This window comes from Electrophorus electricus, unplaced genomic scaffold (genome assembly GCF_041902795.1).
Source record: "Electrophorus electricus isolate QZ-2024a unplaced genomic scaffold, ASM4190279v1 Scaffold122, whole genome shotgun sequence".
Classification (NCBI taxonomy): Eukaryota; Metazoa; Chordata; class Actinopteri; order Gymnotiformes; family Gymnotidae; genus Electrophorus; species Electrophorus electricus.
The window spans coordinates 97,501-110,000 of record NW_027658404.1 but is presented as its reverse complement, the minus strand read 5'-3'; the positions used below and the strand labels follow the sequence as shown (position 1 = coordinate 110,000).

At 53.6% G+C, this 12,500-nt stretch overlaps 1 non-coding gene across 1 annotated transcript in view; it reads right to left on the bottom strand.

The window, feature by feature from the left end:
- Window positions 1-1,672, bottom strand: part of LOC145654113 (18S ribosomal RNA) — a 1,839-nt gene extending 167 nt beyond the window's left edge. The window contains exon 1 of the ribosomal RNA XR_014120344.1: window positions 1-1,672. This exon is cut by the window's left edge and continues 167 nt beyond it. This is a non-coding gene — a ribosomal RNA (18S ribosomal RNA).
- Window positions 1,673-12,500: the final 10,828 nt, after the last annotated feature.

Here is a 12,500-nt window from a genome sequence, read left to right as displayed (position 1 = left end):
CGGTGTGTACAAAGGGCAGGGACTTAATCAACGCGAGCTTATGACCCGCGCTTACTGGGAATTCCTCGTTCATGGGGAATAATTGCAATCCCCAGTCCCCATCACGAATGGGGTTCAGCGGATTACCCGCACCTCTCGGTGTAGGGTAGGCACACGCTGATCCAACCATTGTGGCGCGCGTGCAGCCCCGGACATCTAAGGGCATCACAGACCTGTTATTGCTCCATCTCGCGTGGCTGAACGCCACTTGTCCCTCTAAGAAGTTTGACGCCGACCGCGGAGGGCCGCGTAACTATTTAGCATGCCGGAGTCTCGTTCGTTATCGGAATTAACCAGACAAATCGCTCCACCAACTAAGAACGGCCATGCACCACCACCCACAGAATCGAGAAAGAGCTATCAATCTGTCAATCCTTTCCGTGTCCGGGCCGGGTGAGGTTTCCCGTGTTGAGTCAAATTAAGCCGCAGGCTCCACTCCTGGTGGTGCCCTTCCGTCAATTCCTTTAAGTTTCAGCTTTGCAACCATACTCCCCCCGGAACCCACAGACTCGTGGTTTCCCTCACGCTGCCCGGCGGGTCATGGGAATAACGCCGCCGGATCGCGGGTCGGCATAGTTTACGGTCGGAACTACGACGGTATCTGATCGTCTTCGAACCTCCGACTTTCGTTCTTGATTAATGAAAACATTCTTGGCAAATGCTTTCGCTTTCGTCCGTCTTGCGCCGGTCCAAGAATTTCACCTCTAGCGGCGCAATACGAATGCCCCCGGCCGTCCCTCTTAATCATGGCCCTGGTTCAGGAAACCCACAAAATAGAACCGGAGTCCTATTCCATTATTCCTAGCTCAGGTATTCAGGCGAGAAGCGGGCCCGCTTTGAACACTCTAATTTTTTCAAAGTAAACGCTCCGAGCCCCGTCCGGACACCCAGCCAAGGGCATCCGGGGGGCACCGGGAGACAGGGTCTGAGACAGGCGGTGGCACGCCTCGCGGCGGACCGCCAGCCCACTCCCGACATCCAACTACGAGCTTTTTAACTGCAGCAACTTTAATATACGCTATTGGAGCTGGAATTACCGCGGCTGCTGGCACCAGACTTGCCCTCCAATGGGTCCTCACCCATGGGTTTAGGATACGCTCATTCCGATTACAGGGCCTCGAAAGAGACCTGTATCGTTATTTTTCGTCACTACCTCCCCGTGTCGGGAATGGGTAATTTGCGCGCCTGCTGCCTTCCTTGGATGTGGTAGCCGTTTCTCAGGCTCCCTCTCCGGAATCGAACCCTGATTCCCCGTTACCCGTGGTCACCATGGTAGCCGACTATGGTACCATCGAAAGTTGATAGGGCAGACATTCGAATGAGACGTCGCCGCCGCGGAGGGCGCGCGATCGGCCCGAGGTTATCTAGAGTCACCAAAGCGGCCGGGGGGCCCGAGCCCCCCGGATGGGTTTTGGGTCTGATAAATGCACGCATCCCCCGAAGGGTCAGCGCTCGTTTGCATGTATTAGCTCTAGAATTACCACAGTTATCCGAGTAACGTGTGGAGCGATCAAAGGAACCATAACTGATTTAATGAGCCATTCGCAGTTTCACTGTACCGGCCGTGTGCACTTAGACCTGCATGGCTTAATCTTTGAGACAAGCATATGTTACTGGCAGGATCAACCAGGTAGTTTGCACCGTGGTCTGGGATGAACCACGAGTGACATCCGCCTCCCCTTCCGGGGGCTAGGAAGCAGCGGGTTGTAAGTGCGTGCGCCGTCAGGTCCAGACGCCATACAGGGCTACCCAGGACAGCTTCCGCGGCCAGTGTAAACGTGCTCGCGCACCGCCCTCTGGCCTTCGGACGCCGACCTCTCACCTTGATGCAAAGCTGTCCCATCCGGTCATGCCCGCACCGTACCCCGTCCACCTCCTCCGGAGGTGCGGACGGCCGACTCCAGGTGCTTTCGGCGTTCCCTCTCTTCACGCCGTTTTGATTTTCGTGGGCCGCTGGTGGGGGGACAAGGGAAAGACCTCGTCGAATTCCCTCCCCCCTAGCCTCGCTCAACCTACGTTTCGTGATGTAACCAAGAAGAGTGATTCGTGGGCCCAGGTAGGTTTGAAGAGGAGGCCAACAAAGCAGGGCACTCCCTTCCTCCCAAACCACAGACACCAGTATAGGACAACTGAGTAGACAGACTGGCCGTCTGAGTCTCCCCCAGAGAGTTCTGGGATGGGTTACAAATAACCCCCACCCCCCATCAGAGGCTTGACCCGCTAGAACCAGGGAGGATCTGTCAAAACCGCTCTCCACATCAGAAGTTCTGGATCAGCCGGGGCTGGTCGGCAGACGTCCACCTAAGGCCGTGGCCTAACCCCGTGTGGGGGGATAGCGCTCGCACCCGTACACGTGGACACCCGCTCGTCAAATGGCTGGCTCCTCACTTACCGTAGGGGGAATGGTTTGCCTACCCCTGGCGGGTCTGGTACTCCACTCTACCAAACAAGGAAGCAACACACCAATAGACCCCTGCAACACCGGGCAGCTTTGGGCAGTGTCACTACACTCCTCCTTGTTCTTCACGTTCCTTCCGTAGTGATTTTTTTTTTTTTTTCGTGGCCATTGCCGTGCATGGCTTCCCCATCGCTTTGCATGCTCTCCATTGCCTCGTGCTGCTTCACCATTGGTCTCACCTGGAGACCGAAGCCGCTCTCCCAGTAACCCGATGGTACCTGGCCAGAAAACCCCGTGCCCGATTTCATCTAGGACAAGGGCCAAACCACAGACCGTGCCCGTCCAGGGTCAACCCCTGGTCGGACAGGCCTGGTGGGTCGATACCATGGATGTGGCAGGCCGACGAGAATCCACTGGTACATTTACAAACACGCCCACCCTGGTGGCATGGCTGTACGACCCATCGTCGAAGCACGCTGCGGCGGACTGAGCCATTGGATCCAGTTGCCTGGGCGTACACTCAGCCCAACAGACGCACTCGGGTCGGGGAGAGCAAAGCAGACTGTGTGCCTGGATGTGCCCACTTCCATAGGGGAATCGGCATGATGGTTCACTTAACCCGAGGAGGGCTCCCCTCGCGGGATAAGCACCCCCCTCGGGGGATGGGGGGGGGGGGGGGGCATCCAGAGCACACCACTTTCCGGTAGGGGACAGGCGTTTGATCATGTGTCCGAGGGAGAGCTCCCCTTGCCGGCCGAACACCCCTCGGACTCCCCTTGGGCTTCCAGAGAACGCCACTGGATGAATTTAGTGCTTGGACCCCATTGATTCTCTTTGCTCTCCCATATACCCGACGGGACCTATTTGCAAAACCCCGTGCCAACCAGACCTCCAGGAAGGGGGCTGGCGGCTAACCATGCCCAGCAGGGTGCACCCTGGTCGGACACTTTGGGAGGGTCGAGAGCCTGGAAGTGCCACCCGGGGGAGTAATTCTGATTTCCGTTTTAATGCACTCAGGGACAGCCCGAGGACCTCTGTAGTGCACCTGAGGCGGACTGAGCCGTCGGGTCCAGGGGTCTGGAGTTCGGAACCTCCAGGGTTCACCTGGCTGTTCTCTTAGCCCGGCAGGGTGCACCCTGGTCGGACACTTTGGGAGGGTCGAGAGCCTGGATGTGCCACCCCGACGAGTAATGAGTTTTCCCTTCGTATCTCTTCCGGACCAGGTCCGATTCGCACGAAACTCGCTGGGCATGGCCAGGAGCGCCCCCTGCTGCCCACGCCACCGTCCCCGCGCTTCTACTCCCGAGGGCCGAGGAGACAGCGAAGCGTGGGTCGGGTCGCCTGCTTCCAGGGTCTCCCTGGTACTCTCCAGTCTCCCGAGTCCATCGGGTCCGACCTCGTATTTTTAGCCCAGACGGGGAATGAGAAAGGGGCCCCCGACCGCCCGAGGGCGGGCGCTCGCTTCTCAGCCTAGGAACGTCCGATTCCCACGAAACTTTTACGCCAGACGTTCCTGGCAGCGAGCGCGTTCAAAGGTGACCCGCGCTGCTTCTCTCCTCCCAAGGGCCGAAGAGATATTCGTCTTCAAACCCGACCGGCCCTGTGTTTGCCGCCCCGGCGGTTTTAAAAAATCATAGCGTAAAAACGGTGGGTGCGCTTCGCCTGCCGCTTGGACAGCGTTAAACGGCAGCCCCGGCTCTTTCCAAAGGGCCCTCAACCGACTTTCTGCTCCCAAGGAGCCCAGAGATATGAAACCGAAAAATCAAAACCCCGTGCCAACCAGACCTCCAGGAAGGGGGCTGGCGGCTAACCATGCCCGGCAGGGTGCACCCTGGTCGGACGCTTTGGGAGGGTCGAGAGCCTGGATGTGCCACCCCGACGAGTAATGAGTTTTCCCTTCGTATCTCTTCCGGACCAGGTCCGATTCGCACGAAACTCGCTGGGCATGGCCAGGAGCGCCCCCTGCTGCCCACGCCACCGTCCCCGCGCTTCTACTCCCGAGGGCCGAGGAGACAGCGAAGCGTGGGTCGGGTCGCCTGCTTCCAGGGTCTCCCTGGTACTCTCCAGTCTCCCGAGTCCATCGGGTCCGACCTCGTATTTTTAGCCCAGACGGGGAATGAGAAAGGGGCCCCCGACCGCCCGAGGGCGGGCGCTCGCTTCTCAGCCTAGGAACGTCCGATTCCCACGAAACTTTTACGCCAGACGTTCCTGGCAGCGAGCGCGTTCAAAGGTGACCCGCGCTGCTTCTCTCCTCCCAAGGGCCGAAGAGATATTCGTCTTCAAACCCGACCGGCCCTGTGTTTGCCGCCCCGGCGGTTTTAAAAAATCATAGCGTAAAAACGGTGGGTGCGCTTCGCCTGCCGCTTGGACAGCGTTAAACGGCAGCCCCGGCTCTTTCCAAAGGGCCCTCAACCGACTTTCTGCTCCCAAGGAGCCCAGAGATATGAAACCGAAAAATCAAAACCCCGTGCCAACCAGACCTCCAGGAAGGGGGCTGGCGGCTAACCATGCCCGGCAGGGTGCACCCTGGTCGGACGCTTTGGGAGGGTCGAGAGCCTGGATGTGCCACCCCGACGAGTAATGAGTTTTCCCTTCGTATCTCTTCCGGACCAGGTCCGATTCGCACGAAACTCGCTGGGCATGGCCAGGAGCGCCCCCTGCTGCCCACGCCACCGTCCCCGCGCTTCTACTCCCGAGGGCCGAGGAGACAGCGAAGCGTGGGTCGGGTCGCCTGCTTCCAGGGTCTCCCTGGTACTCTCCAGTCTCCCGAGTCCATCGGGTCCGACCTCGTATTTTTAGCCCAGACGGGGAATGAGAAAGGGGCCCCCGACCGCCCGAGGGCGGGCGCTCGCTTCTCAGCCTAGGAACGTCCGATTCCCACGAAACTTTTACGCCAGACGTTCCTGGCAGCGAGCGCGTTCAAAGGTGACCCGCGCTGCTTCTCTCCTCCCAAGGGCCGAAGAGATATTCGTCTTCAAACCCGACCGGCCCTGTGTTTGCCGCCCCGGCGGTTTTAAAAAATCATAGCGTAAAAACGGTGGGTGCGCTTCGCCTGCCGCTTGGACAGCGTTAAACGGCAGCCCCGGCTCTTTCCAAAGGGCCCTCAACCGACTTTCTGCTCCCAAGGAGCCCAGAGATATGAAACCGATAAATCAAAACCCCGTGCCAACCAGACCTCCAGGAAGGGGGCTGGCGGCTAACCATGCCCGGCAGGGTGCACCCTGGTCGGACGCTTTGGGAGGGTCGAGAGCCTGGATGTGCCACCCCGACGAGTAATGAGTTTTCCCTTCGTATCTCTTCCGGACCAGGTCCGATTCGCACGAAACTCGCTGGGCATGGCCAGGAGCGCCCCCTGCTGCCCACGCCACCGTCCCCGCGCTTCTACTCCCGAGGGCCGAGGAGACAGCGAAGCGTGGGTCGGGTCGCCTGCTTCCAGGGTCTCCCTGGTACTCTCCAGTCTCCCGAGTCCATCGGGTCCGACCTCGTATTTTTAGCCCAGACGGGGAATGAGAAAGGGGCCCCCGACCGCCCGAGGGCGGGCGCTCGCTTCTCAGCCTAGGAACGTCCGATTCCCACGAAACTTTTACGCCAGACGTTCCTGGCAGCGAGCGCGTTCAAAGGTGACCCGCGCTGCTTCTCTCCTCCCAAGGGCCGAAGAGATATTCGTCTTCAAACCCGACCGGCCCTGTGTTTGCCGCCCCGGCGGTTTTAAAAAATCATAGCGTAAAAACGGTGGGTGCGCTTCGCCTGCCGCTTGGACAGCGTTAAACGGCAGCCCCGGCTCTTTCCAAAGGGCCCTCAACCGACTTTCTGCTCCCAAGGAGCCCAGAGATATGAAACCGATAAATCAAAACCCCGTGCCAACCAGACCTCCAGGAAGGGGGCTGGCGGCTAACCATGCCCGGCAGGGTGCACCCTGGTCGGACGCTTTGGGAGGGTCGAGAGCCTGGATGTGCCACCCCGACGAGTAATGAGTTTTCCCTTCGTATCTCTTCCGGACCAGGTCCGATTCGCACGAAACTCGCTGGGCATGGCCAGGAGCGCCCCCTGCTGCCCAGGCCTGGCTCTGGGCCTGGGCACACTTCATTCACTTTGTACCTTTAAATCATACTACTACTACTACTACTACCACCAGAATTCCAGGGCCAAGAGGTCACACAGTCATACACAGCAAAGTAGCTCTGGGCCTGGGCACACTTCAAGAAGTTTGTCCCTTTATATAAGCCTAGAAATAGACTTCCAGGCCCAAGAGTTCAAACACATTCATGCCCAGCAAAGTAGCTCTGGGCCTGGGCACACTTCAATCACTTTGTGCCTTTAAATCATACTACTACTACCAGACTTCCAGGCCCAAGAGGTCAAACACAGTCATGCCCAGCAAAGTAGCTCTGGGCCTGGGCACACTTCATTCACTTTGTGCCTTTAAATCATACTACTACTACCACCAGAATTCCAGGGCCAAGAGGTCACACAGTCATACACAGCAAAGTAGCTCTGGGCCTGGGCACACTTCAAGAAGTTTGACCCTTTATATAAGCCTAGAAATAGACTTCCAGAGCCAAGAGGTCAAACACAGTCATGCACAGCAAAGTAGCTCTGGGCCTGGGCACACTTCAAGCACTTTGTGCCTTTAAATCATACTACTACTACTACTACTACTACTACTACTACTACTACCAGACTTCCAGGCCCAAGAGTTCAAACACATTCATGCCCAGCAAAGTAGCTCTGGGCCTGGGCACACTTCATTCACTTTGTGCCTTTAAATCATACTACTACTACCACCAGACTTCCAGGGCCAAGAGGTCAACCACAGTCATGCACAGCAAAGTAGCTCTGGGCCTGGGCACACTTCAAGATGTTTGACCCTTTATATAAGCCTAGAAATAGACTTCCAGGCCCAAGAGTTCAAACACATTCATGCCCAGCAAAGTAGCTCTGGGCCTGGGCACACTTCAATCACTTTGTGCCTTTAAATCATACTACTACTACCACCAGACTTCCAGGCCCAAGAGGTCAAACACAGTCATGCCCAGCAAAGTAGCTCTGGGCCTGGGCACACTTCAATCACTTTGTGCCTTTAAATCATACTACTACTACCACCAGACTTCCAGGCCCTGGAGGTCACACCTTCATGCCTAGCAAGGTTGCTTTACACCTGCGCACACTTCAGACCGTTTCACTCTTTTAATCCTTCAAAGTACCACATTTCCAGACCCAAGAGGTCACAGAATCATGCCCAGCAAAGTAGCTCTGGGCCTGGGCACACTTCAATCACTTTGTGCCTTTAAATCATACTACTACTACCAGACTTCCAGGCCCCAGAGGTCAAACACAGTCATGCCCAGCAAAGTAGCTCTGGGCCTGGGCACACTTCAAGAAGTTTGACTCTTTATATAAGCCTAGAAATAGACTTCCAGAGCCAAGAGGTCAAACACAGTCATGCACAGCAAAGTAGCTCTGGGCCTGGGCACACTTCATTCACTTTGTACCTTTAAATCATACTACTACTACCAGACTTCCAGGCCCAAGAGTTCAAACACATTCATGCCCAGCAAAGTAGCTCTGGGCCTGGGCACACTTCAATCACTTTGTGTCTTTAAATCATACTACTACTACCAGACTTCCAGGCCCCAGAGGTCAAACACAGTCATGCCCAGCAAAGTAGCTCTGGGCCTGGGCACACTTCAAGAAGTTTGACCCTTTATATAAGCCTAGAAATAGACTTTCAGGCCCAAGAGGTCAAACACAGTCATGCCCAGCAAAGTAGCTGTGGGCCTGGGCACACTTCATTCACTTTGTACCTTTAAATCATACTACTACTACTACTACTACTACTACTACTACTACTACTACTACTACCAGACTTCCAGGCCCAAGAGGTCAAACACAGTCATGCCCAGCAAAGTAGCTCTGGGCCTGGGCACACTTCAAGAAGTTTGACCCTTTATATAAGCCTAGAAATAGACTTCCAGGCCCAAGAGTTCAAACACATTCATGCCCAGCAAAGTAGCTCTGGGCCTGGGCACACTTCAATCACTTTGTGCCTTTAAATCATACTACTACTACCAGACTTCCAGGCCCCAGAGGTCAAACACAGTCATGCCCAGCAAAGTAGCTCTGGGCCTGGGCACACTTCAAGAAGTTTGACCCTTTATATAAGCCTAGAAATAGACTTCCAGAGCCAAGAGGTCAAACACAGTCATGCCCAGCAAAGTAGCTCTGGGCCTGGGCACACTTCAATCACTTTGTGCCTTTAAATCATACTACTACTACCACCAGACTTCCAGGCCCAAGAGGTCAAACACAGTCATGCCCAGCAAAGTAGCTCTGGGCCTGGGCACACTTCAATCACTTTGTGCCTTTAAATCATACTACTACTACCACCAGACTTCCAGGCCCTGGAGGTCACACCTTCATGCCTAGCAAGGTTGCTTTACACCTGCGCACACTTCAGACCGTTTCACTCTTTTAATCCTTCAAAGTACCACATTTCCAGACCCAAGAGGTCACAGAATCATGCCCAGCAAAGTAGCTCTGGGCCTGGGCACACTTCAATCACTTTGTGCCTTTAAATCATACTACTACTACCAGACTTCCAGGCCCCAGAGGTCAAACACAGTCATGCCCAGCAAAGTAGCTCTGGGCCTGGGCACACTTCAAGAAGTTTGACCCTTTATATAAGCCTAGAAATAGACTTCCAGAGCCAAGAGGTCAAACACAGTCATGCACAGCAAAGTAGCTCTGGGCCTGGGCACACTTCATTCACTTTGTACCTTTAAATCATACTACTACTACCAGACTTCCAGGCCCAAGAGTTCAAACACATTCATGCCCAGCAAAGTAGCTCTGGGCCTGGGCACACTTCAATCACTTTGTGTCTTTAAATCATACTACTACTACCAGACTTCCAGGCCCCAGAGGTCAAACACAGTCATGCCCAGCAAAGTAGCTCTGGGCCTGGGCACACTTCAAGAAGTTTGACCCTTTATATAAGCCTAGAAATAGACTTTCAGGCCCAAGAGGTCAAACACAGTCATGCCCAGCAAAGTAGCTGTGGGCCTGGGCACACTTCATTCACTTTGTACCTTTAAATCATACTACTACTACTACTACTACTACTACTACTACTACTACTACTACTACTACCAGACTTCCAGGCCCAAGAGGTCAAACACAGTCATGCCCAGCAAAGTAGCTCTGGGCCTGGGCACACTTCAAGAAGTTTGACCCTTTATATAAGCCTAGAAATAGACTTCCAGGCCCAAGAGTTCAAACACATTCATGCCCAGCAAAGTAGCTCTGGGCCTGGGCACACTTCAATCACTTTGTGCCTTTAAATCATACTACTACTACCAGACTTCCAGGCCCCAGAGGTCAAACACAGTCATGCCCAGCAAAGTAGCTCTGGGCCTGGGCACACTTCAAGAAGTTTGACCCTTTATATAAGCCTAGAAATAGACTTCCAGAGCCAAGAGGTCAAACACAGTCATGCCCAGCAAAGTAGCTCTGGGCCTGGGCACACTTCAATCACTTTGTGCCTTTAAATCATACTACTACTACCACCAGACTTCCAGGCCCAAGAGGTCAAACACAGTCATGCCCAGCAAAGTAGCTCTGGGCCTGGGCACACTTCAATCACTTTGTGCCTTTAAATCATACTACTACTACCACCAGACTTCCAGGCCCTGGAGGTCACACCTTCATGCCTAGCAAGGTTGCTTTACACCTGCGCACACTTCAGACCGTTTCACTCTTTTAATCCTTCAAAGTACCACATTTCCAGACCCAAGAGGTCACAGAATCATGCCCAGCAAAGTAGCTCTGGGCCTGGGCACACTTCAATCACTTTGTGCCTTTAAATCATACTACTACTACCAGACTTCCAGGCCCCAGAGGTCAAACACAGTCATGCCCAGCAAAGTAGCTCTGGGCCTGGGCACACTTCAAGAAGTTTGACCCTTTATATAAGCCTAGAAATAGACTTCCAGAGCCAAGAGGTCAAACACAGTCATGCACAGCAAAGTAGCTCTGGGCCTGGGCACACTTCATTCACTTTGTACCTTTAAATCATACTACTACTACCAGACTTCCAGGCCCAAGAGTTCAAACACATTCATGCCCAGCAAAGTAGCTCTGGGCCTGGGCACACTTCAATCACTTTGTGTCTTTAAATCATACTACTACTACCAGACTTCCAGGCCCCAGAGGTCAAACACAGTCATGCCCAGCAAAGTAGCTCTGGGCCTGGGCACACTTCAAGAAGTTTGACCCTTTATATAAGCCTAGAAATAGACTTTCAGGCCCAAGAGGTCAAACACAGTCATGCCCAGCAAAGTAGCTGTGGGCCTGGGCACACTTCATTCACTTTGTACCTTTAAATCATACTACTACTACTACTACTACTACTACTACTACTACTACTACTACTACTACCAGACTTCCAGGCCCAAGAGGTCAAACACAGTCATGCCCAGCAAAGTAGCTCTGGGCCTGGGCACACTTCAAGAAGTTTGACCCTTTATATAAGCCTAGAAATAGACTTCCAGGCCCAAGAGTTCAAACACATTCATGCCCAGCAAAGTAGCTCTGGGCCTGGGCACACTTCAATCACTTTGTGCCTTTAAATCATACTACTACTACCAGACTTCCAGGCCCCAGAGGTCAAACACAGTCATGCCCAGCAAAGTAGCTCTGGGCCTGGGCACACTTCAAGAAGTTTGACCCTTTATATAAGCCTAGAAATAGACTTCCAGAGCCAAGAGGTCAAACACAGTCATGCCCAGCAAAGTAGCTCTGGGCCTGGGCACACTTCAATCACTTTGTGCCTTTAAATCATACTACTACTACCACCAGACTTCCAGGCCCAAGAGGTCAAACACAGTCATGCCCAGCAAAGTAGCTCTGGGCCTGGGCACACTTCAATCACTTTGTGCCTTTAAATCATACTACTACTACCACCAGACTTCCAGGCCCTGGAGGTCACACCTTCATGCCTAGCAAGGTTGCTTTACACCTGCGCACACTTCAGACCGTTTCACTCTTTTAATCCTTCAAAGTACCACATTTCCAGACCCAAGAGGTCACAGAATCATGCCCAGCAAAGTAGCTCTGGGCCTGGGCACACTTCAATCACTTTGTGCCTTTAAATCATACTACTACTACCAGACTTCCAGGCCCCAGAGGTCAAACACAGTCATGCCCAGCAAAGTAGCTCTGGGCCTGGGCACACTTCAAGAAGTTTGACCCTTTATATAAGCCTAGAAATAGACTTCCAGAGCCAAGAGGTCAAACACAGTCATGCCCAGCAAAGTAGCTCTGGGCCTGGGCACACTTCATTCACTTTGTACCTTTAAATCATACTACTACTACCAGACTTCCAGGCCCAAGAGTTCAAACACATTCATGCCCAGCAAAGTAGCTCTGGGCCTGGGCACACTTCAATCACTTTGTGTCTTTAAATCATACTACTACTACCAGACTTCCAGGCCCCAGAGGTCAAACACAGTCATGCCCAGCAAAGTAGCTCTGGGCCTGGGCACACTTCAAGAAGTTTGACCCTTTATATAAGCCTAGAAATAGACTTTCAGGCCCAAGAGGTCAAACACAGTCATGCCCAGCAAAGTAGCTGTGGGCCTGGGCACACTTCATTCACTTTGTACCTTTAAATCATACTACTACTACTACTACTACTACTACTACTACTACTACTACTACTACCAGACTTCCAGGCCCAAGAGGTCAAACACAGTCATGCCCAGCAAAGTAGCTCTGGGCCTGGGCACACTTCAAGAAGTTTGACCCTTTATATAAGCCTAGAAATAGACTTCCAGGCCCAAGAGTTCAAACACATTCATGCCCAGCAAAGTAGCTCTGGGCCTGGGCACACTTCAATCACTTTGTGCCTTTAAATCATACTACTACTACCAGACTTCCAGGCCCCAGAGGTCAAACACAGTCATGCCCAGCAAAGTAGCTCTGGGCCTGGGCACACTTCAAGAAGTTTGACCCTTTATATAAGCCTAGAAATAGACTTCCAGAGCCAAGAGGTCAAACACAGTCA